A 22,640-nucleotide genomic window follows, 5' to 3' on the forward strand; every position below is an offset into this window, starting at 1 on the left:
AGTGATTGTGACCTTCTGATGATGATTGCTGACGCTTGTGACTGGCAGGCTAGGATCTGAGCGATAAAATTCAGGTGCAGATTTGCCTTTGGGGATCCTATTTATGCTAATGTTTCCCGTCCAATGCGTAGGAATTTGAACCGGTGGAAGGTCTAGTTTCTTTGTGTAACATCTCCACAGCGTTCCGGCAATAAGGGCTATTGCGCAAATCGAGATAGCCTCTGTAACGATAGAAAAATTAATTTTTTCATTGACATAGCCTAGATACTTAACATTCTCCATTGTGATGTCGTGGATGTACTCCAAGTTGACTTTCATGGTATGTTTTTTTATGTTAGAAAGTACGGCTGGGAGGGCGTGTGCGGTAACAGCTTCTTTGCTGGAAAATTCCTGATCGCCAATCTTGATTGTCTCGTTGTTGAATTGAATTAGGTATTTGCCATTAATAGTATTTGTAGCATTGTTGCTCCTTACTATGCCCTGGTAGTTTTAAATGAAAATGTTGTTTTCGTTTACCAGCTCTATATGGGATCCGTTTCGTCTAATAAATTGACAACTAGGAGCCCCACCTTTTAAGAATCGTGGCAGAGTCCCGTTTGTGAGGACCGATGGTTGGCCATATTCGATTGCCTCAATTACATTCTGGTATGAGAGGCTTTCTGTTTCGGATAGGATTTGGTTCACCTCGTCTATGTGTAACAAGTTGGTATTAACAATTCCTCGCTTTGCCAATTGACATGCTCGCACAAATTCATTGACCTCTTCGCGAACGAGGACGATGTTGCGAAGTGCGCTTTGCTCGAATTTGATTCCTTCTGTTTCCTTTACTACGTAGTTGGTGCGGTTCACCACTTCTTCATTTCGTTTCAATACTTCTTCGGTGGTTGTGAATAGCTTTCTATTGACCTTATATTGATGGTTGTTGTTCGCTATTATCTGGTTTTGGCTGTGGAGGATGTTATTCCGATCTGTTGCGTCAGGCGATCCTGCCAGCCATTTCCATGCTGACCCAATCAAGTCAATGGATCGGGTGACTCTAGTCTTGCTTGTGCTTCCCACCAACTCTCTGATTCGTTCGAGTATTTGGTTGATGTAGTGCTGGGCTAAGAGTTGCTCGTCGGTTCGTTTGATTAGACTTGCTAATTTATCGATTTGAGTCACCATCGTGGTTTATTTTTGTAGGTCGATGACGTGTATGAGTTTGAATGAGCCCCCTATGATCCACCCATCCCCGCTCTGAATGGTTATTATTGGGACCTTGTAGTTAAATATGTGTAGTGCGCTGGTGGCTGATGCCAGCAGTTGGAATCTGCAACGCAAGATGTTAATTCTAATTTAATTTAGTTAGTAGTTGTTATGTTCTAAGTAAGTTACGGTTATCTATTTAATAAAAAGGAAAAATGTTATTGATAGTAGGAATGTATTATTAGTAAGCAGAATTCTTAAGATTAGATTGGTTATCATTAGACTAGCGTTTCTGTTTTAGTTTATGATTTTCGCCTTTCTAGCGATGTTAATTTGTTAACGTGTTAGTGTTTACAAATTATGATTAGTGGGGAAGATTAAAATAAAATTTAAAAATTTTACTTTATACTGTTATTACAAAAGGTTTCAAAAATAAAAAAGGAGCAAAGATATAGAAAAATTAAAAAGGTGAACAATTTTTGTTTCCTTTTTTTTTTGCTTTTTCATTGATAACAATTTTTTTCGTTTTTCTTCTTTTCTTTGGATTAATATTTTAATTTTATTTTTATTTGTTTATTTGTTTTTGTTAAAAAAATTTTTGTTTTATTTTTGCTTAGCGGATTAGGCGCATAAGCTTAAGTTTGTTTTTCTTTTTTTCCTCTTTCATCTGCGGATTAGGCGCAGAGAATTAAATATGCATTTGCTTAGCGGATTAGGCGCATAAGCTCAAATTTTTCTTATTTTCTTTTTCATCTACGTATTTTTTTTCTTTATTGATGGCGTATTTTAAAAATAATACAATGTTTTCTCGAAAAAAATACATTTTGTATGAGAAGATAGCTTAACATGTATGCATTTTTGCTTCCTACGCTGTCAACTGCGTTAAGTACACTAGTTTACATTTAAATTATGTTAGTACATACTAACAAGTGTGTTGTGTCAGCTTAAATATACTGGCGCCGAATTATTTTATCATACTTAATTACTGTGTTTTTTTTTTTTTTATAAAAAACATATAAGAAAAAATTACATATATTTGTATTTAACAGGCTAAAGTTATAATCTAGTAACAAGAGGCTTTTAACTTGCCTCTTGAAGTGCAAATAATTGGAACATGTTTTAACATTTTCGGGCAATTTATTAAACATTCTAGCAACATAGCTACGTATTGAATTTGTGCTTCTTTGAGTACGGAAATAACAAGTTTTTATATATAGAGTATTTCTAAAGTTATAGCTTAGATTTTCTGCGAAATTTAAGTCAAGACTATTTTTAATCAGATTGTTTTTGATTTTGAAAACAATGAGCAGTGCCTGTAGATTACTGTACTTTCTAACGTCTAACCTATTTTCATAAAGCCTGATAGTGGGAGTTATTCTGGGTAGTAACAGGATATTTTTTATTATTTTGTTTTGAAGTATTTGTAACTCATTTATTTTATTTTCTGCACATCTGCTCCAGATTGGGTTTAAATACGTTAAACGTGACATAAAGTACGCATCGTATAATAGCCACAATTGTTTTCTGGGTATATTATTTCTACTTCTATATATTGCGAAATTTAGCGGTATTAACTTAAGTTTCAATCTAGTTATATGTTTGTGCCAATTTAAATTCGTGTCGAACCATATTCCCAGGTATTTCAACTTGTCTACCCTCGTGATAATTTTGTTATCAAATGCGAAACCAGGAAAATTTGTAATGCTCGGTATGGGTTTGAAGTTGTTAAAAATAATGAAATGTGTTTTTTCTAAATTAATTTTTAATAAATTTCAATCAAACCATTTTTTTATCTCATCCAAATCTGTCCTAATGTTGGTGATTAATTCTTCTAACGTACTTGCAGAGTACATGAAGGTTCCATCATCAGCATAAAACTGGGGAACACCCTTTAGATTTAGTCTTAGTACATTATTAATATGTATTATAAACAGAGTTGCCGCTAGTTTTGATCCTTGCGGTAGGCCTGTTTTAATTTCCAAGGTTGCTTAGCGGGTTAGGCGCATAAGCTCAAATTTTTCTTTTTTCTCCTGGACCAGAGGTGTTAACATTTCTCGAACCAGCTATGGGGAGATCGCCAGAATCCCGTTTGGAAGTAGTGTAGCCATTTGTCAAATTCGATGGCACTACGAGCCTACTAAGGCACGATTTGTCCCACTTACAAGCCCGCTCTTGTTAGATAAACTCCCTCTTGGTGCCAGATCTTTTATAATGTCTTTTCATGTTTTTGGTATGTTTGTTTTATTGTGTGGGGGTAGTTTGCCCCTTCTTTTTATATTTTTAATGTGGAGTTTATGAATTTTTTTCCCAATAAGTGTGGTGACTGAAACTTTATTGTCTTTTGAAACGATTTCTTTTTTTTATAGAGGTTTTTGCTTCCCCTTTATTTGCTTATCCTTCACGTATATGACGTCGTTTTCGTCATAACGCTCCGGTAGCATCCTTTTTTTATTGTGTCTTTTCATCTGAGCCATTTGCTTTTCCCTCAATAGTGCTTTAATTTGGATATTAATTTTTCTGCTCTGGTCAAGGAGTTCTTGGAAGTTGGAAGCTTGTGAGCGATTAAAAAAAATGTCTGTTGGTATTCTTTTCGTTACCGAGTGAACTGAATTATTATAGCGATCTACAGCTATGATAACAAGTTCCTTGGTCCTGAGGGCTTCATTCTCCGCCTTTAGGCATCTAAAAATTTCAAGTAACGTAGAGTGAAATCTCTCGATTTGGCCGTTCACCTCACTCCTCTGAGTTGGGTGCGGTAAAGCTGGATTCCTAGAGATTCTAACAAGCTTTGTATAACAGTGCTAGTCAATCCGCGTTCGTTATCAGTGACTAAAATTCTAGGAGTGGTGAAATAGTGCAGAAGTTTCACTCTTTTTTGCCTAAGGTGCAGGGTTACTTTGTTTCTGATGTGGAAAAGCTTTGCGAATTTAGAAAATTTATCTATGCAAATCAAAAATTTTTCCCCCTGAATTTCGAATATATTTAAGTGAAGTATCTCGCATGGTCGCGATGGGATTGGTGTAGCCTGTAAATCTGGCCTATGGGGGTGCCTGTCATACTTACTGAGTTTACACGTCTCACAAACCAGTACATATTTCATAATTTGACTGCTCATCTTGGGAAAACAGCAACGCTCAAGAAGTTGCTTCCTATTTTCCGTGGCATTACGGTGAGCCCTCTTGTGCTCCTTTGTTATTGCCACACACACTTTTTGGATTTCTTAAGTCCTCTACAAGGGTTTGCGCTATTCGTACCTTATAGTTGGTAAAATGGTCCAAATAAACTCTCTGTAATAGACCTAACTGATCTTCCGGCATTTTGATACCATTGATGACATTTGGGCTCAGTTTTTATTTCAAAATGCTAATTAGTTCGTTCTCACTAATGTTTTTTCTATCCCTACGTAGTGGGGTGAGTGTCCAAGGTGCGGTTCTCGTAGATTTGAAGTCTGCCACCGAACACAATTTGGTTTCTGAAAACATTTAGTGGTACTTCCACGAAGGGGATCAGGTCTGTGTTATCCTGTTCTGCGCTATGGACTGTATCGGAATCTGATCCCATGGTTGCATTCTGACTACCGACCTCGGATGTGGGCGGCATTGAATCCGTCAGTTGGTTTACTTGCGCCACGACGTTAGATTTTCCGGGTTTGTAGATTTAGTGATATTGGCACTTTTTGGAGTGCGTAGCCTTAACTTGTGCGTGTTCACCCCTTGTGAGGTTAGTGAGCGGTTTCGCATTTTTGGCGTAGTCCCGAATAAATTTCCTATAGTAAGAAGTTAAACCTAAAAAACTTTTGAGCTCTTTTAGATTTGCGCGTGGCAACAGATTTCTTACCGAATTTATTTTCTTAGGATCTGACAGGATTCCTTGGGAGGTTACAATATAACCCAGAAATTCAACGCTCCTTTTTAAAAACTGAGTTTTTTTGAGGTTAACTTTGAGTCCCGCTTCTAGTAGTCTAAAAAGAATTGTTTCGAAGTCCCCCAAATGGGTGGCCTCGTCCTTGCTGAAGATAATTATATCGTCGATATATACAAAACAAATTCGACCTATAAATTCTTTGAGGACATCTATCATCTTTGGAAGATAGAGGGCGCATTCCTTAGCCCGAAAGGAAGTCGTAGGAATTATTATTTCTATTCATGGTGGAAAATGCCGTTTTAGGGATGTCAAACTTTTTCATTGGGATTTGATGGAATCCTGACGTTAAGTCCAGTGTGGTAAAATATTTGGCTTCGCCAAGGCAGGCAATAGCCCGTTGATGTCCGGGATGGGATATGTATCGAGAATCGTTTCGGCGTTTAACCTTTTAAAATCAATGACAATCCGGTATTTCTTTTCTTCATCCGAGCCGGATTTCTTTGGGACAATCCATAGGGGGGAGTTATAGGGACTCTTTGACGGACGGATGATGCCTTGTGAAATCAGTTCCTGAATTTGTCTTTCGACCTCTACACGCATATTGATATTGATAGCTTTTGGTGTAAATGGGGTTTTCGGTTACTGTTTTTATCTCAGCCTGGAGGTTGGTTTGAATTTCCTTGGATTGGTCGACTGGACCGAATAAAGTTTCGTACTATTCTAGTATCTCACATAGCTTGCTTTTCGTACGTTCGGTAACATAGTTGTCAAGGGGGATGTCTGTATTAAAGGAGTTAACCCGTTGCGTAGTCTTTTGCTTAAGAGGCAGAAGGATGTCTGCTTTAAGGATGAGGGTATTGAGCTCCCTATCTAACACCGCTTTAATTTCTGAGAGAGTATCATCCCCTATTATCCCGTCAAATGATTCTAGACCGGGAAGGACAAAGAATGTAGTCGGCAGATCCCTACCAACAAACTGAAAAAAGTTTCCGCAAACATTCTTGTCGATTTTGATTCTTCCCCCCGCCGAGATTACGTGGAATGGTTTTTCCACTGGTGTAGTTTTTAAAGCTACGCGCTCGCTAATGTAGTTTTTGTTTGCGCCGATGTCAACTAAGAACTCTAATATACCTTGACCCTGAGTGACGCACTCTAAATATGGTACGCCGGACACGAGGCTCCAATTTAAAATTTAGTTGGTCAATGTGACGGCCTTATTCCTGCTGAGGTATGCCCAGTCCGTCCAGGGTTCTTATATTTGATGGGAGAACCTATTCCGATGAAAACAAATAGACAAAGGAGTTCTGAAAACGTTATAAAGTTTATTTAAAAAATTCAATGCCCTTAAGAGCTACTCCTATTCTTTGTCCCTGTCTAAATAAGAGTAGCTGAGGTAGAACCCCTCTGCTAGCTCGCCGTCAGTTGGAGTAGAAACCTCCTACTGAATATAAAATAATTCACGAAATGAAGTAGAAACCTTCAGGTCGTGTTGGTCAGTGGTAGAAGCCCACTGACTCGTATGCCTATCTCCTGTCTTCTGATCTTACAAGTTAATTTGCCGCCCTTATATACGATTTTGTACGCCGGTGGACAGTTATTTCCTAAAAACAATTCATTGTAATAATTCCTCAGTTATAAAATTATGTAGGACTGCACGCAGGCAGTCAGTAATTTTACAATAACAATTATAAAAGTTGGAAATGCAAAAATCGAATTCTAGTTTAACGCTACTTTCGCTGTATTCTATTGGTACATACATACGCTTACATGCTAACATGCTTTTTCCCTCTTTCCATTATCATACATATGGTGGTACATCGGTATATATACATATATGCATATTTTCGATCATGTATGACGATCCGCTATCCCGGCATTTCATATCCCAATTTTAGGGAGCCCTAATATACATAGCGAACAATGTGCCAAATCTCGTACGTACACTTGTTGTATGCCACTTGGTTTTGATGGTGCGTTGGCCTCGTTTGGGTGCTTTCGGCTTCTGCTTAGGGCGTGCGTTGGTGTGTCGTATAAGGGTTGTGGGCGAAAAATGTAAATATTTTGCTTGCGTGCAAAAGTACGCAAGTCTGGTTTATCCTTCAATTTAGTAAATAATAATTCAATATGCAACCGCATGTATGTGTTTTGACGTGTAATTCATAAAGATATAATTCTTGTTATAAAAATGTACAAATGTTAAATTCGGAGTTAAGTTCAATCACTGTATAACATGTAAAAAATGAGAAGATAGATATATGTTGTGAGAGTACAAAACCCTCGGTTTTGGGGTCCTCACACTCCCCCCTCACCTACCGCAGCGAAGCTTACGGTCACCGTGCCGGTGCGTGTGATCCGTACTCGGAAGTAATGTTCGCTCACACTGCCTTCGTCGTCGCTGTCGTCATGGTTGTCGTTGCTGCTGTTGATGCTACCACTGGCCTCGCTGGCCATCAGGCTCAATATGTCACTGTTGTTGTCGTTGAGGCTGTTGTTGACCTCGCTGGCCATACGGTTTAATATTTCACTGTCGTCGTTGTGTTCGTTGCTGGCGTTTCGCTGCCCTTCCCGTCGGTGGTGTGTGTGATGCCAGCCTAAACTGTAAATGAAAAACTGGTGGATTTTCCTTAGGGTGTTCCCACCGTATATGGTGGATTTTTTTTTTTTTTTCGTAAAAACGTGGTATGTAATGAGCCTAGTTAAGGAGTACATTTATGTGATTACTTAAGTGTGGTTAGAGTTTACAGGGCTTTAGTGGTTGATTCGAAATCCGGGTACTTCTTGAAATGAAATTTCTTCGTGTATGATTTGATACTGTGGCGGTAGGGCGTGTACGTTACTACCGATTTGATTCGAGTTGCAGTAGATATCACGTAATAGTCCGTTATTCCGGAGTTGTCTCTGGGTGTGTGTTCATTTAGGGCTGCTATAGCAAACTGTCTTCCTAGGTGTAATCTTGCTCCAGGTATCGATCCTCTCACGATCTGTACCTGGGTTCCTCGAGCTACCTGTACCTGATTTTCTGACAATGTTCGTACCTGATTCTCCGTATTGTTTTGCACTTGAGCGTCTCTGTATGCTATCAGTTGTTGGCTTATACTTTGGTCCTCCTCATTTTGTCTCTCGGTCTCTTCTCTGACTCGTGTGAGCGTACCACAGATGGCTACCTCGCTGTTCTCTCTCTGTTGTTGTACCTCGGAGATATTGTTTGTTTTTCGATTGGACGATGTTGACGGGATTTGATCTTCACTAGCGCTCTTCTGTTCATGCCTTTGCTTTCTGGATTCATTGTTGTCGGCGGCGTCGGTTGCGTGGTATGCTTTCAGCTCACTTAAGTGGGCTGTCCTCCTCCTTCCTCTGAAAACTTTGTCTAGCTCTATGATCACTAGTGATACAAAGTTCGTTACTCGGTGGGGTCCACTGTACCTGGGCGCTAGTTTGGCTGCAAAGTTATCCACCGCTTTTGAGAGCTGATGCTCCTTTACCAGCACTAGGTCGCCTATAGCCGGTCGCCATTGCCTTCTTCTTAAATTATAATGCTTTGCTTGCTCTGCTGATGCTCGCTCTTGCTTCCGTCGTACCATCTCGAATATCTCCCTCATCTTCATCGATTTCTGCGCTGGATTAGCTACTCTCTCACCTGAACCGAATGTGTGCTCGTCGTAAAGGCTATTGGGAATCCTTTTTTCTCTGCCTTGTACTACATATGCTGGACTGTACCCTGTCGATTCGCATAGCCTTGTGTTTAATGCGAGTGTTATCTCTGGTATCAGCTCGTCCCATTTTCTCTGCTCATTCCCTGAAAACTGTGCTATCATCCTCTTGATGTTGCGGTTCGCTCTTTCTGTCAGATTCTCCTGCGGTGTGTATGGTGCTGTCAGCTGGTATTTTACGCCAAGCTCCTCCAAATACTTCTTAAAACGTTTGCTCACGAACTGCGCTCCGTTGTCTGTGATTAATACCTTTGGAATGCCAAATCGTGCCAAAATTATCTCTCTAAATCCTCGTACTACGCTTTCTGTTGTTGCCTTTCTAATTGCCATTATCTCCACCCATTTTGAAAATCTGTCAACGAAAACTAATGCCATTGTATTACCATGTTTTGAGCGTGGCATTGGACCAACAAAGTCTGCACACACTGTTGACCACGGTTCTTCTGGAATTTTAGTTAACATCTTACCCGCGGCCTGTTGTTGACTAGGTTTGTATACCTGACATCCATGACATTGTTGTACGTACTTCCTTACGTCTCTGAACATTCCGGGCCAGTAATATCGTGTTGTCGCTCGTGCAATAGATTTTCGAACTCCCATGTGTCCTGCGCTTGGTGTGTCATGAATTTCCGCCAGCACTCTGCGTCTCTGTGGGGTCGGTACACATAGCTTCCATGGTACTGCGTCTTCACCATCAACTTGACTCTCTATTCTCCTGTAGAGCTTTCCGTCCTCGATCACATAGTCTGGGAATTTCCCCGGAGCCTTTCTTACCTCTGTAATCTTCGCTTTTAGCCACTTGCACTCGTCTTTGCCTTGCTCTACTGTCAACGTAGTTAGTTGCTCGTCCATCGGCTGTCTCGAAAGTGCATCTGCCACCACGTTTAGCTTTCCTTTCCGGTAATGTACGTCGAATGAGTATTGTTGTAGTTCTAGTGCCCATCTAGCAATCCGTCCCGTCGGACTGTCTATTGCGTTTAACCATTTTAGAGCTAGGTGGTCTGTGATTACCGTGAACGTGTATCCCTCTAGGTAGGGTCTCATCTTCCTTATCGCCCAAACTATTGCCAAACATTCTTTCCCTGTCGGGGAGTAATTTGTTTCTGCCTTGTTAAGTCGGCGACTCGCATAAGCAATCACTCGTTCTTCGCTGTCTAATCCTTGGGTGAGCACTGCTCTGAGGCCAAAATCGCTTGCATCCGTCTGTAGGCAAAACTTCTTCGAAAAATCTGGGCAAGCTAGTACAGGTGCTTGGGTGAGTGCGGCTTTTAATGCTTCGAATGCCGACTGCTGCTCTTCCGACCACTTCCACTTCCTTCCTTTCTTTAGCATTGACGTCAACGGGTGTGAAACTTGTGAAAAGTCTGAGACGAATCTCCTGTACTACGATACCACTCCTAGGAATCTTCGTAGTTCGCGTAAATTGTTTGGCGGTGTCAACTCTTTGATGGCTGCTATCTTGTCCGGGTCCGTGTGAATGCCTTCCTCGCTAACGACTTGACCTAGATACTTTAAACTTTTCTTAAGAAACTCACATTTTTCCGGGTTTATCTTAAGGTTTGCTTTTCGCAGCCGTTGAAATACTTCCGCCAGGTGTCTTATGTGTTCTTCCAATGTTTTGCTCGTAATGATGATGTCATCTAGATATGCGAATGCGTAAGGTTCCAACTCTGGTCCTATAACGTGATCGAGTGCTCTCTGGAAAGTTGCTGGGGCTGAGTGCAGACCGAACGGCATCAATTTCCATTGATATAGCCCACGTCCGGGTACAGTGAATGCGGTGTATTGTTTGCTGTTTTCTTCCATGGGGATTTGCCAATATTCGTTTTTTAAATCGAGGCTGCTGATAAACCGAGCACTTCTCAATCTGTCCAAGATGTGTTGGATACGGGGTAACGGGTATGCGTCTGGTACTGACCTTGCGTTTAGTTGGCGGTAATCTACGCATAGTCTCCACTTACCATTTTTCTTCCTTGCCAAAACTATTGGTGCGCTGTGCGGACTTCTAGAAGGTTCGATGCAACCTTTCTCGATAAGCTCATCGATTTCCTTATTAATAATCTCTTGCATCTTGGGATTCTTCGGGTAATACCTTTGTTTTATGGGACGATCGTCTCTCATCACTATCTTGTGCGTCGCCACGTTGGATACACCTGACATCTCCTGGAACATCTGTAATTCTTTGTTGAGAAATTTACTCACCGACTCGTCTGTGTTTGCAACTTTTAGGCTGTTATCTTTGTGACTATTTCCATTTCTACTTTCGACCATTGTTGTACAAGTGACCACATCCTCCTCCTGATTGTCTGTGTTCAAGGTTAGCATTTGTTCTCCGCGTCTCATCTCCATGTTCACCTTCGCTAGGTAATCTGTTCCAAGCACCACTTCGTCGACTAGTCCTGGTAGGATTAGCATTTCATTTTGCCGCACTTGGTTACTCATTCCCACTTCTACATCTACCGCTTCTATGATCGTCTTAGGTTTGCCATCTCCCAGTATCACTCGCGTTTCTATCGCCTGTCTTCAGCCTTCTTGCCATTGTTCCACTCACAAAGCTTCGCGTCGCCCCTGTATCGATTGCTGCTACTACCTCTTCGCCATTCACCGTAATATTCGTCAAGATCCGGCCCTTTGTATGTCTTAATATGTTTAGTTTTCCCGAGGTTGCGTTTGGGGAGACCCCACTCCTCGGTGCCAATGAGGTCTCTGGCCGTTTCCCTGCATTCGTCTACCACAATTTCGTGTGAGTGTGCCTACTTTTCCGCATGTCCAGCAGAATTCCATGCGAGCGCTACGGCAACCGTATGCGACATGGCCGCCTCCTCCGCATCGTTGTTGTTGTTGTTTTTGTAGCGATACGCTTGCTCCCCGAAGGTTTAGGGAGTGATCGATGTGATGGTCCTTTGCCGTTTACAGATCCGGTACGCTCCGGGAACACAGCATCATTAAGGTGCTGGCCCGACCATCTCGGGAACGATTTATATGGCCACATTAAACCTTCAGGCCAATCCGGTATTTTAGTCGCCTCTTACGACAGGCATACCTACCGCGGGTATATTCTAACCCCCTTACCCGCTGGGTTGTCCTCCGCATCGTCTGCGCGCCGTGTTTGTATCGATGTATCTTGGTGCCGGGGCTGATTTCTGGGATGGTTGTTTCTCTGTCTGCTGTTCCCGCTCCTCTGCCTGTATATATTGGTAAAGTTCTTCTAGGCGCCTTCGTACAAATGGTCTTGCCGTTGGTCGCACCGGATCTCTGTCAGGGTTAATATTTTCATAATCTTCTACCAAACTTACCAATTCTTCCAGGCTGCTGATCTCGCCTCTTTTGACATACAGTTGGATTTCTCTGCAGGAGTTCCTGTATATGCGGTTTAGCTTTTTGTCTTCGGTGTAGTTGGCATGTCGCATCAGCCCTTGTAGTGCTAGCACATAATCTTTGAACTTCTCTCCTGGTCTTTGCATGCGTGCTCGTATTTCGTCGCCACCTGTTCAAAATATCTGGAGCTGAGGAAAAATTTTAGGAAGTCTTTCTTGAATGAGTCCCACTCTTTCCAACTCCGGTTGTTATTTCGGTACCAAACGAACGCTTTGTCTTTGAGTAGCTCCGGCAATGCTCTTGGTATCGAGTTGATGTTTATTTCGTATCCTTCTGCCAGTTCTTCCACGCGTTCTATGAACCCTAGAGGATCCTTGCCCCCGTCGTATTTCAAGCCCCATTTTCTTACCCGATCCATAGTGGTTGCGTATGTGCCTGGTTGTTGCATCGTATATCGTTGTTTTGACTTGATTTCCGTATGTCGCTGTTACCTTCCTTTGAACATCCTTTATGTAAAGCCTTGTTGATTTCCTTGATCTTCCTTAAGTCTGCTTGGCATTGAATCCGTCAGTTGGTTTACTTGCGCCACGACGTTAGAGTTTCCGGGTTTGTAGATTTAGTGATATTGGCACTTTTTGGAGTGCGTAGCCTTAACTTGTGCGTGTTCACCCCTTGTGAGGTTAGTGAGCGGTTTCGCAATTTTGGCGTAGTCCCGAATAAATTTCCTATAGTAAGAAGTTAAACCTAAAAAACTTTTGAGCTCTTTTAGATTTGCGCGTGGCAACAGATTTCTTATCGAATTTATTTTCTTAGGATCTGACAGGATTCCTTGGGAGGTTACAATATAACCCAGAAATTCAACGCTCCTTTTTAAAAACTGAGTTTTTTTGAGGTTAACTTTGAGTCCCGCTTCTAGTAGTCTAAAAAGAATTGTTTCGATGTCCCCCAAATGGGTGGCCTCGTCCTTGCTGAAGATAATTATATCGTCGATATATACAAAACAAATTCGACCTATAAATTCTTTGAGGACATCTATCATCCTTTGGAAGATAGAGGGCGCATTCCTTAGCCCGAAAGGAAGTCGCAGGAATTCATATTTCCATTCATGGTGGAAAATGCCGTTTTAGGGATGTCAAACTTTTTCATTGGGATTTGATGGAATCCTGACGTTAAGTTCAGTGTGGTAAAATATTTGGCTTCGCCAAGGCAGGCAATAGCCCGTTGATGTCCGGGATGGGATATGTATCGAGAATCGTTACGGCGTTTAACCTTTTAAAATCAATGACCATCCGGTATTTCTTTTCTTCATCCGAGCCGGATTTCTTTGGGACAATCCATAGGGGGGAGTTATAGGGACTCTTTGACGGACGGATGATGCCTTGTGAAAGCAGTTCCTGAATTTGTCTTTCGACCTCTACACGCATATGGATATTGATAGCTTTTGGTGTAAATGGGGTTTTCGGTTACTGTTTTTATCTCAGCCTGGAGGTTGGTTTGAATTTCCTTGGATTGGTCGACTGGACCGAATAAAGTTTCGTACTTTTCTAGTATCTCACATAGCTTGCTTTTCGTACGTTCGGTAACATAGTTGTCAAGGGGGATGTCTGTATTAATGGAGTTAACCTGTTGCGTAGTCTTTTGCTTAAGAGGCAGAAGGATTGCTGCTTTAAGGATGAGGGTATTGAGCTCCCTATCTAACACCGCTTTAATTTCTGAGAGAGTATCATCCCCTATTATCCCGTCAATTGATTCTAGACCGGGAAGGACAAAGGATGTAGTCGGCAGATCCCTACCAACAAACTGAAATAAGTTTCCGCAAACATTCTTGTCGATTTTGATTCTTCCCCCCGCCGAGATTACGTGGAATGGTTTTTCCACTGGTGTAGTTTTTAAAGCTACGCGCTCGCTAATGTAGTTTTTGTTTGCGCCGGTGTCAACTAAGAACTCTAATATACCTTGACCCTGAGTGACGCACTCTAAATATGGTACGCCGGATACAAGGCTCCAATTTAAAATTTAGTTGGTCAATGTGACGGACTTATTCCTGCTGAGGTATGCCCAGTCCATCCAGGGTTCCTATATTTGATGGGAGAACCTATTCCGACGAAAACAAATAGACAAAGGAGTTCTGAAAACGGTATAAAGTTTATTTAAAAAATTCAATGCCCTTAAGAGCTACTCCTATTCTTTGTCCCTGTCTAAATAAGAGTAGCTGAGGTAGAACCCCTCTGCTAGCTCTCCGTCAGTTGGAGTAGAAACCTCCTACTGAATATAAAATAATTCACGAAATGAAGTAGAAACCTTCAGGTCGTGTTGGTCAGTGGTAGAAGCCCACTGGCTCGTATGCCTATCTCCTAGCTTCTGATCTTACAAGTTAATTTGCTGCTCTTATATGCGATTTTGTACGCCGGTGGACAGTTATTTCCTAAAAACAATTCATTGTAATAATTCCTTAGTTATAAAATTATGTAGGACTGCACGCAGGCAGTCAGTAATTTTACAATAACAATTATAAAAGTTGGAAATGCAAAAATCAAATTCTAGTTTAACGCTACTTTCGCTGTATTCTATTGGTACATACATACGCTTACATGCTAACATACGTTTTCCCTCTTTCCATTATCATACATATGCTGGTACATCGGTATATATACATATATGCATATTTTCGATCATGTATGACGATCCGCTATCCCGGCATTTCATATCCCAATTTTAGGGAGCCCTAATATACATAGCGAACAATGTGCCAAATCTCGTACGTACGCTTGTTGTATGCCTGTAGTGTTTTCCAGTGTTTGCTTTACCTATCGAATTCGATCATTTGTGTTTATGCGTGTGTTCGCTGTCACTTGGTTTTGATGGTGAGTTGGCCTCGTTTTGATGCTTTTGGCTTCTGCTTAGGGCGTGCGTTGGTGTGTCGTATGCCTGTACGTAAGTATGTAGAGAAAAGTCCCAATTAGTAGCGGCGCTTATTTTAGCGACTTTTACTGCTGATCTTTGTTTATCCAAATTATTATGTATGTTGTATTTGTGGCCGAGTGCATTGGATGCGCAAAGGGTTGGTTGACCGGCATAATTTTATGTTTTGGGCGTTTCCATTTTCCTTCCAAATGTTTTAGTGTATGTTAGGGTGACCTATATTTGAACCTTATGTGGGTGAAAAATGTAAATATTTTGCTTGCGTGCAAAAGTACGCAAGTCTGGTTTATCCTTCAATTTAGTAATTAATAATTCAATATGCAACCGCATGTATGTGTTTTGACGTGTAATTCATAAATATATAATTCATGTTATAAAAATGTACAAATATTAAATTCGGAGTTAAGTTCAATCATTGTATAACATGTAAAAAATGAGAAAATAGATATATGTTTTGAGAGTACAAAACCCTCGGTTTTGGGGTCCTCACATCAACTGTTGAACCTTTTCTCCCTCCTCTTCGTCTACGGCCCCTAGATGCAACAATTTTTGTTTCTTGTTTGTTTCGTTGTTTGAAAATTTTGTTGGAAACTGACTTTCCCTTGGCCCGTCGTACCTGGAGAACCTGGAATTTCCTGTCTGGCGGGTTTGAGAGCATGCACCGGCATCCACTCTTAAAGCCGCAGAGGTCATTGTTGTTGCGCCAGCTTTGCGCAGATTGGTGGCTATTCCTGGTTTGCACTGACCTAGCGTATGGGGAGTTGAATCCCCTCTGATTTTGATGTCGGTCTGCAAAGCTCCCATTGGAATGGGTTCCATTATTGTACTTTGAATGGTTCGGGGCTGGATTATGTGGTGTGCCAGAGTAGTCTGTGCTGCCACGAGGAAAGTATCGCTGTGATGGAGTTTGGTACGAATCGCCGAACATTCGGCCACTTCTGTTTAATGCCTGTGGGGGGCGGTATATAGCGTTTCGTCGATCCACATTCATGAACGTGAGGCATGACGAATATGCCTCAGGTAAGGATTTTGGCTTCTGCATAAGAAGGAAGGTCGGCAAGTCGCCGTTTAGCCCCCTAATGAAGACATCAAAGGCTCTTCGTCTATGTGCCTCAGCCAATGCCTTCACCGTTTCTGTGTGCACATATTTATCAGTGCTTATCGTATTTATCATGAGTGACAATTGCTTGTTAATTTGGGCATAGAATTCGGACAACTTTTGTCGCCCCTGGGTCATGAGGGTAAGTTGCTGATCCAGGGTTTCGATATCCCTAAGGTCTGCATAATGCAAGGAGAGAATCTCCTTGATTTTCTTCCAATCCGAATCTAGAATATTGTGAGACACCAAGGCGGCATCTGCCGCTCCCCTAATCTTGCATCTTATGTGCTTTAAAATTGCCGTATATATTGGCTTTTGCCGAACGGGCTTATAATCACTTAAGACTTGTTCTACACTATGGATCCAGGAGGTATAGTGCTCCCGAGATCCCTCAAATACTTGAAGTTCTTTCACGCAATCTGGTAACCTCGTTATTTCTTTGAGATCCTCCTCCGTATGAGGAGTCACAAGAGGCTCTTCTACTGGTGCTGCCTCGCTATCGACAGATTACCGACGAACCTCTTCTCCCCTATTTTCTAGTCTCTCTATGGTTTGGCTAAGTCCTTGTATGGACTCGTCGGCGTTTGTCGATTCTACTCTTTTGAGGCGTTCCACGAATTTTCTCAGCTGAGCCACGATGGCGTTCACGGCGCCATTCATTTCAATCAGCGACTTCTTCATTTTGTCGGCGTTCATGATTAGGTATGCTGAAAAGATAAGAACTGTAAGAAAATATATGTGTAACCTACACAATCCAATGTCTCATTTGAGGATTCTTTTCGCGTTTAGATTGGAGAATTTTCAATTTTCTCTCTTTCTCTTTCACTTTTCCCTGTTAGATTAGGGAATTTTCAATTTTCTCTATTTTTCTTGCACTTTTCACTTAACACACGCGACGCAAACCCTGCACTCCAGCTCGGGCGCCAGTTATCTCCCGTCTCGGGGGAGATGTAAAAAAAATTAAAGTTGCGGAGGAACTCCCTGTCCTCCGATACTTGTGAATTGAAACAAGGAACGATTTCAGATTAAACGTCACAACTTTTTTATTCGTGCCACTTGCACGCTAATCAACTACTGCCCTAAACATACGTTGCAACTTACTTAAATAACTTCTTATCCTAACTAAAATGTTATGAAGTGGGTTTCGTCTAAGGCTGGGGTAACGCTCAGTCAATCCATAGTCGAGTAAAGGTCCCAAAAACCCCTACTGAATAAATACACGATATTTATGTGTTACGAACGCACGCACACACGGCTCGAGATATTAGGCGAGCAGCAGCTTTCCGTCGCAAGATGGCGAGTTGGCGGAGCGGCGGCTAACGGTCATTGGAGTAGAGGAGGTTCGGTAGGGCGGTTGTACGGTCGGGTAACGGGCGGACTCGTACCGCGGTACGGAAGCAGCGGCGGAATAGAAGCAGCGGCTTAACGGCGGTAGGATGGCAAACGGCCAGTGGCTAGTGTAGCAATGGCGGGACGGATGCCGCGGCTTAACGGTGGTAGGGTGGCAGACGGCCAACGGTCGTCGTAGCAGCGGCGTGACGGATGCAGCAGCTTAACGGCGGTAGGACGGCGGACGACCAACGGTCGTCGGTGCAGCGGCGTGACGGATGCGGCGGCTTAGCGGCGGTAGGACAATGAACGGCCAATGTTTAGTGTGGCGGCGGCACCAGCAAGGCGGGATGGGCACGGCGGTAGTATGGCCGACGGCCAACGGTCGGCGTAGCACCGGCGGGATGGAAGCAGCGGCGGTGGGCTACGGAGCGCGTACCAGGGCCGGGGAGAGAGGGGAAGCAGGCTGGTTATAGTGTTTACCTGGACAGCGGCGGCTCGGTTGACGGTATCGGCGGGATGGGATTGATCGGTAGCCTTCGGCAGGATCGGTAGTCCGCGGGGTCGCTCACCTGGGGAAGAGACTGCGAGGACTCGGATTAGTGCTGGTTTCACCGCTGGACACCCCGCCTCCCCACTTGCACACCAGTAGAAGGTGCGAAAAGGGGTGGGGTTGTACCAGCCGAGACGCCGTGGGTTGACCCGTGGCGGAGGGGAAGTGCACCTTAACGGCACAGCGGTAGCCCCTTTTGCGCACGTATCGGCTCACGGCCGAAACCAGAGCTGCGGTGAGGAAGTCGTGCGGTCGTTCGGGCGGCGAGTCATTCCTTACCAGACCAGGACGACGGAGGGAAGGGTAGTCCGAAGACACCACTCGCGTCATCTTGGTGCAGCAGGGGGTGACTCGCGCCACGGCCGCACCCTCTTGGTCATTAAGGCAGCGGGCCTCTCAACACCGAGGTGGGAGACGGACACTCCGAAGACACCATTCGCGTCGTCCAACTCTGGTGGAGGGTGACCAGCGCCATGACAGCGCCCTTCCACTCAGCTAGCTAGCCGGAGTGCCAATTTTGTCTTTAAAAAGACAACCACTCCCGCTGGCTCACGTGCGAGGGCTGAATTGCAAAAATGCGAATTCGCTGTTTATATGGGTGGTGCCGCAAACTGGTTGAGAAACCAATACACCATTATTGTGATTTTCTTGTGCTTGTCTTCTGTTGACGGAGCACACAATTGGTTTGCTATCAGTCGTTGGTAGCGTGTGGTTATTTACCATAGTGGTTGTTGGCTATGCTACAGAGAAATAAGTACAGGGGGGTTCAGGTTTAAGTGAATAAGGAAATACAGGGGGGTGATGTTATTGTAACGCTACGTTACAGTCCCCCTCCCACTTCGGTTGACGGAAAGCTGCAGTGGGGAAAGATGGATCTCCAGGCATGGCCTAGGTATTAGGTGTGCGTGTGGGAGAAGCACTTTATTAAAAAAATTATTTTTTTCCAAAAATATAAAGAGTCAATATATGAACATTTTTTTTTTTTGTGGAGGGGGGGGGGGAGTCGTACTAAACTGTATACGTTTTCATACTTCTCTTGTTCCCTTTTGAATGTTATGTTCATGTTTTTGTTGTTTTTTTTTTGTAATTTGTGCCTTAACAAGCGTTGTATAAAAATATAAAAAAGAAATGCTGCGGCCTCCTCTCTTGATGTCTCATTCGACTTGTACTATTCGGTTGATTCCCATCAGCGAAACTTTCGCCCGGTTCTCGCCCATGATCTTCACCTTGACGCGCTGGTTTTTCCAGTAGAGTTTCCAGCACTTTTTGTTTAGTTTTGTCGGGCTTTTCAGCTTTAGTTCCCCGAAAAATTTTTCGGGATCGGGGTGCCCCTCTTCGTATGTCGTTTTCGTGTCGTTGTGTTCGGTGTCGCTCCGTTCCTGTGGCTCTGGTTGGATGTCTTCTTTTATGGCCAATAGTTGTTCTATTGATGGAAAAATTTAGATTGTCTGAATCTTCGGTTTGTTTGCCGGCCACACTGTTGCCTCAAACGGCGGGCGCCACGGGCGTATCGGTTTCGGTGAGTCCGGTGGTGTGGATTGCCGGTGCTTTCGACTCATTGTTGGACGGTTTGATTCCTGCAATAAGTAAGTAAAATTGTTTACGATTCGTACGGATTTAAGTCTTGCAAGTGCGCGTGCGCGTGTTGTCGCTTTGGTTGCTCCGGGTGGCCTAGTTTCACCGTGTTCGTGGAAACATATTCCATCACCAAATATGGGCCGGAAAATTTTTGGTGCTAATTACTGGGCGAATTTGTCTGCCGCGGATGAGAGTGGGTGGTCCCTTTTCATCGCCTGTTCGCCTATGCGCGGTTTCCATTGCCGTCTGCGTAAGTCGTAGTGTTTTTTCTGTTGCTTTGAAGCTTTGGCTAGGTGTCCTTTTATCTCATCCCATAACTTGGTGATGGACGGTGGTACGGTTGGTGGCTCTGCTGGTACTGCTCCCTAAGTGCGCACTTGCTGCGGTGTTGTTAGGTCTCTACTGAAATTGATTTCTGCTGCCGATGTTATTGTAGTTTCTTGGCTAGCCGGGTTTATCGCGAATACTATTTGCGGAATCTCCTGGTCCCAGATGCGGTGGTCGTCCTTACATCGCTGAGCTATCATGGTATTCACGACTCGGTTGGTTCGCTCGATGGGGTTTTCGTGAGGTGCGTAGGCTGCGGTAAGTTTGTGATCGATGCGGTGGTCCTTCAAAAACGTGGCTAATGCCTTCCCGAACAAGTATCCAAGTATCGAATCCGGAGCGCATTGAAATGTAGCCGGAGAAGAGTGTAGGCCAATGGCATGACTTTCCACTGGAACAATCCCCTGCTAGGAACTGTAAATGCGGTGTATAATCGAGATGCTCTGGCGAGCGGGATCTGCCAGTAGCCGTTCTTCAAGTCAATAGTAGAGATGAAATTCGCCTCTTTCAGCTGGTCGAGAATGGCTCCAAATTGCGCCAACGTGTAAGCCTCTGGTTCGCTGGCGGCGTTGAGCTGATGGTGATCTATGCACATCCTCCAAGTGCCCTGTTTTTTGCGGACTAGCACGAGTGGCGAGCTGTACGCTCTTCGTGGTGGTTCTATTCTTCCTCCTGCTAATAACTCGTCTACCTCTTCGTTGATGACTTGTTGCATGGCCGGGTTGCGGGTGTAGTATCGTTGCTTCAGCGGTCGGTTGTGTTTGAGAACAATCGTATGCTCGGCTGCAGTGCTTGGTCCGATGATTTCGCCAAACCGCTTTTGGTGATGTGCCAGGAAGTTTCCCAGTTCCGTGTTTTGGTCGTCGCTCAGGTGTTCTCGGCTCGTCAATGCACATAGCGTATCCAGTTCGGGTGCTCTCTTGGTCACGGTGGCCTCCAGCGGCTGACCATTCAGCGTGAAGATGATTCCCCTTTTTCTTAGGAAGTCCATTCCGAGGATTACCTGTTCGGCCAAGTTTATGATGACGGACAGCATCGCGTCTTTGGATCGCCTTGCTACACAATCCTTGCCGGGTAGGAGTTCGAGGTAAAGACACACGTCTGATCTTCCAGCTGGATGCTTCGCTTGTTGGGGCGCGCCTTAATGTTGTTCTTTTCTAGGTGTTTCCGTACGGTGTCATCTACGTAGGATAGAGTGGCGGCGGTGTCCACTAGAGCGCGCAAGCGCATGTCCTCAATGACCACTGGTATGTAGAATCGGCCATCTACTTGTGTTTTTGCGGTTGATTTGCCGGCAGGTCGTTCCCTCGGCTTCTCTGGTCGGACGTACGGTGCTTGGCGGTTTCCTTTAATAGTCCGGCGTCCGGGATGCGTTCTCGGTAATTGGGCTAGTCGGAGGGCATGGGCAGTCCCTGGAGAGGATGTTGTCTTGGCCACACAGGGAGCCGAACTTTCTCCATGGGCCCTTACATTGGAAGCGGTGGAGTCCGCGTTCCTTGCAGCGCCAACAGCACCCCTTGCTGTCGTATTCCGGGGGTAGGTGGTATAGGCTGTGGACCACCATTTTTCCCTGTTTTGCTTTCTCATCTCTTAACAGCTCATACTCTTCCGTTAGCTCCAGGAGCTCCTCGATCGTCCTAAACTCGCTGCGCTTGACGAAAAGGCGGTATTCCACGCATAGACGAGGTGATTCTCTTCGCACATCGTCGGATGTTGGCGGATCAGCGTTTCCAGTGCGAGGATGTAGTCCTTGGCCTTCTCACGGCCTTGCTGTTTGCGTTGTCGGATGGCCTCTTCCAAATTTCGTATGTGTCGCTTAGGTAGAAAAAAATGTTGCACCTCCCTCCGCAGATCGCTCCAGCGGTGTATGTGTTGCTTACGGACGCGGTACCATTGCAGTGCTTTCCCGCGTAGAAGCTTCGGCAGCGTTGGGAGGAGCCGGTCGACGGAGATGCGGTATCATTCGGCGAGCTCCTCTATCCTCTCAAGAAATTCGTGCAGTGACTCCTCTCCCGAAAAGTGCAAATCCCAGCGGTGAACGGTATTCAAAAGTTCACCGTCGCTCATTTCGGCTCGTTTCGGTGATGCGTTCTCTCTCTTTCCTCCGTGCGGCTGGGTGCTGTGGATCTGGATTGAAGGGATCGGCTTTGTTGTTGGCTGAGGTAGCATAGCGGACTTCTCCTCTTCCTCATTCACTTCTCGTTCCAGCCCTTTCAGTAGGTCTTCACTGGATTTTCTGGCGCGTTTCGCTCACACGTAGGTACTCAGTGCGCGACGCAGCTCGGCTACGGTTTGGCCTTCCACGTCGATTCGGTGTTCCTTACACTCCTCGATCAGCCACTTCCTCCTCAGTAGGTAGATCCAATTGAGCGAGTCGGTGTTCAGCATCGTGCCTTCCGGAACAGGTGCGTGTGTTGTTTCTAGCGGTGTGTTCGTTGAACCCGCCCCGGCAGTGTTGGTGGTGGTTGTAGTTGTTTTTCCACGGTCACCTGCGGCGGAAGGTCCCTGCTCGGACGCCATTTATGAGGTGGGTTTTGTCTAAGGCTGGGGTAACGCGCTCAGTCAATCCAGAGTCGAGTAAAGGTCCCCTACGTTCAATACACGATATTTATGTGTTACGAACACACGCACACACGGCTGGAGATATTGGGCGGGCAGCAGCTTTCCGTCGCAAGATGGCGAGGGGGCGAAGCGGCGGCTAACGGTCGTTGGAGTAGAGGAGGTTCGGTAGGGCGGTTAAACGGTCGGGTATGGG

The sequence above is a fragment of the Eurosta solidaginis genome, chromosome X, assembly GCF_040869045.1.
Source record: "Eurosta solidaginis isolate ZX-2024a chromosome X, ASM4086904v1, whole genome shotgun sequence".
In the NCBI taxonomy this organism is placed as follows: domain Eukaryota; kingdom Metazoa; phylum Arthropoda; class Insecta; order Diptera; family Tephritidae; genus Eurosta; species Eurosta solidaginis.